Source organism: Panthera pardus, unplaced genomic scaffold, assembly GCF_024362965.1.
Source record: "Panthera pardus isolate Hobbes unplaced genomic scaffold, ASM2436296v1 HiC_scaffold_12, whole genome shotgun sequence".
NCBI lineage: Eukaryota > Metazoa > Chordata > Mammalia > Carnivora > Felidae > Panthera > Panthera pardus.
Genome location: NW_026526677.1, coordinates 99,304,595 through 99,308,356, shown reverse-complemented (window position 1 = coordinate 99,308,356; position 3,762 = coordinate 99,304,595).

Below are 3,762 nucleotides of genomic sequence, written 5' to 3'. Positions count from 1 at the left end.
GGTGCCCTCCCGGACCCGAGACCCGGTTCTGCCCTGAACGGGGCGCTGAGACAGACAGACCGAAACGGAAATGTAAAGTGGTGTGGAGCCCCAGACGGGACTCCCTGAGTGTTCTGATGCGGTCCCCTCTGAACACGGTAGTGCAGGAGCAGCAGCTTTCGGGATTTCGCAAGGGGAGGGCTGGGAGGATGTGAGTAGGAGGGGAGAAATGGCAGGGGAAGAAGGTGGGGGAGATGGAGAGTCGGCTCCTTGGAGTGAAGGGTAACTTGGAGAAGTTGGAGTGTGACCCAGGCCCAGGAGGAGGGGTAGGAAGCAGGAGGCAGCTGCCCTGAGAGCGAAGAAGGGGTTTTACGTGTTTCCAGAAGCCTAGAGGAGAAGGTGGCCAGAGACCAGAGACCAGAGACCGGGGCTGTTGGCACAGAGCTGTGCGGTCAAGGGCCAGGCCACGGAGGACGGGGGTGGGGGGGATGTTAGGAGTCCACCGAGAAGGCTTTGCCTCTGCTTCCAAACACTTTTGCCCTTACCTCGTCCATGGTCATTTCGAGGTTGGCTCTGAGGCACCCTTCCCCCACTCGCTCCTCGACCTCTGGGCTGCGAGAGGCCGGTCCTCTGCCCCCTTCTGTCCTTCCTCGCAGTGTGATGTGACGCCTTTGGCATCGCTCTGCCCTGGGTTTGAGTCCTCTGCTATTTTCTAGCCATGTCACCTTGCGTGTAGACGTCCTAAGTATAGCAGAACCTTGGCCTCCCCATCTGGAAAAGTGAGAAAAGGATGCATATTTGGGGAGTTGTCCTGAAGATTCAGTCTGCTGACGTCCCTGGAATGCTTAGCTCGGGGCCAGACACAGGGTAGGTATTCAGTAAATGGCGGTTATTCTTACTAGTCTAGCTGACTCTCTCATCAGTTTCCAACCCCCCACCCCCACCCCACCTCCCCAGCTCTCTCAGGCTGGACTCAAACCCAGCCCCACAACCCTTCCACTGCAGCGGGGTGTCCACACGGTGTGAGTGGGCCACAGGGCAGGGACGGGGAGGCTGAAGCCTTTGGTGAAGCTGGGAGGGCCCACGGAGGAGAAGGCGGTGAAGACTGGCACCTTCTAACAGTCTTGGCTGGAAGGACAGGGGAAGCTTTGCCCTGGCCGGAGGGCCAAGGACACAATTTGCGCTTGGCCTGGTCTTTGGAAAGAAGTCCCCGAGGATGCTTGACCCCAAATCTCCACCTTCTCCCAGACTGTTTCTCACTGCCAATAGGCGCTCGCCACCTCCCCTCTCCCCACCATGGATGAATCAAGTAAAGATAAATAGGGTGAAGGGGCACGAGGGTACAGAGGCAAGCTGGGGAAGGCTGGGACTGAGTAAGTGGCAGAGGGACAGGAGCTGGCCCGTGCACGTCATGTTAATCTTCAGGCAAGCAAGAGTTAAGCCTCCTTCTAGCCCTTGAATCTGAAAATGAGGCCTGAAGAGGGTCATTGTACTTTGGAGGCATCCAGAAGTATGCCCTGATGTATGAATCTTTCGACAACACCCTCAAGCTATGCTTGAATACCTTCCGGGATGGGGATCTCATTGCCTCCGAGAAACTCAACCCTCTGCACAGCTCTGACTTCCATTGGATCTCTGTCTGCCTCTGCCCACCAGCCCTAATGTGTCGCCTTGGGGCACAACGGCACAAGTCTAATCCCTCACCCCGTGGCCACAGACCTGGCCACCGTATCGGCCAAGAGCTGTGACACACGCTTCCCCTCCTGGTGGGATGAACCCTCTTCGGCTGCCCACGTGCCCACAGGAGGGGCTTGCAGTCTGTTGAGGCAAACAGCTCCTGGTCCCGTGCCACCTGTTTTACGGGCCAGTTGTCCCGGTTGAGAAGCAGAAGCAGCTGTGGTTGGGATAAAGGTGACTCTGTCAGGGCTGCGAGGGAAAGCCCCTCCCGTGGAATCCCAAGTAGCCCAGCTGAGCACCCAGTGCCCACGTGCCCCCTTCCCTAGCACTTCCTGGACGCTCAAAGGTCATCAATGCCAGAGAAAAGGAAGAAGTTACTTTCCCGGTCTTTCTCCCTTTTCTAGCCAGAGGCCTCCTCAGCCCTACAGGGGAGGGGGCTCGTAGGCAAGGCCACCTCACTTGGGCCATCTGAGAAGAGCTCCCGCAGCGCCCTGCCAGCACGGACCCTCTGAGCCCTCCAGATGCCACAGAGGAGGGCCAGGGACCTAGTGGGGGTTGGTAATCCTGTGCATCAAGCCGCCCAGCCCCCAGACCCCCAGGCATTGCCCAGCCCCCTCTCACTGATGGCTTTTAGATACCACCCCCACCCCCGCAATATGAGAGGGAGACAAGTCACCTAAGAGGGGCCCACATACAAACCGACATGAGGCCAGTCACGCTATGGGGGTGAGGAACGCGACCCTGGGAACTGGAGCCAGGGGACGTGAGTCTTCGCGTCTGATGATGGGTCATCCTGGGGGAAGGCCTTACCTGGGGAGGAGAGACTTGGTTTCCCGCCCAGGCTCTGTCGCTAGCCAACTGTGTGACTCTGGGAGGAACACTTTCCCTCTCTGAATCTCAGTTTTGTAAACAGCCCTTACAGAAAGCGTGGGGGGCCTCTTCTAGCTCAACCAGGCCCAGCGGGGGAGGGGCAGCAGGCTCCTGGGCCGATGTGCCCAGCTGTGCCCAGACTGTGGGAAGAATGACAGGCCTAGACCTAGAGCCTGAGAAGAGATCCTGTCTTGTCCTTGACCCACCCTGTGGCCTTATGCCGATCACCGCCTTGTGGTCCTCAGCTTCCGCTTCAGGACAGTCAGGAGGCTTGGTCAGACGGTTCCCAAGACCCCGCCTGTCTCTGATGTTGTAAAGATCTAGTCTCCCTTCCCGGTCCTTTTGGCCTTCAGGACTTGCCCTAGAGACTCTGAAAGCCCTCCCGCCACTAGGTAGTCTCCTATTCCATGGCAGCAGGCCGTGGGCAGGAGGATGGGGTGCCTAAGCCCTGCAGGGGGCGCCAGCAGGAAGTGAAGGAGCCTTGGGAATTGAGAGATTCTTGCACGGGCACCTCTATCTCAGTGGGGGGGGGGGGGGGAGGAGGGTGCAGGGAGGGGACAGGAAGCTGGTGGCCAATTCTGAGCACGGGAGTGGGAGCCAGTCCTTCCCCCACGAGGCAGCTCATTCTGCAACATCACAGCTACCTGCCCCCAGGCCCCAAGCACCCTGGGCTAAAGAACATCAATTTAAGGGAGATGCCTGAGCCAAATCCAACCCTCCCAGGAAGCAGGCCCAGCTCCAAAGTGCTCTGGGAGAAGAGCCCCCAAATGAGGAAGATGCTGACTCCACCCCAGAAAGAACCTGCCAGAATCCCCAGTGCCTTCTGCTGCTCCTCGGTCCACATCCCCTGCCTCAGTTTCCCTATTTGTTAACTAGAGAAGCACCCTCTCTGACATCCCATCCTTGGAAGGACCCAGGCGCTCTGAAAGACAGACATCCTTTTAAAGCAAGGTGTCTTTGGTTCTGTTAAACACCGGGCACCTCCCTTCTGGCTTCTCTCTCAGGTAGCAGCTGTAATCCTTGCCAAAGTTACAACTACCAATATCAGGATCCTTCTGGAATATTCTAAAATGCAGCTGACCACTAACCGCTGGCAAAGGCCTCCGGGTCAGCGGGGAGTAGACAGAAATGACAAAGAAACCAGAAGAAAAGTAGGAACCGGCCACGTCAGCATTTCTTTGCCATTCAGAAAGTTGAGGCTTTTCTTATCTGGTAAGCCCCTGGGCACGTGTGTGT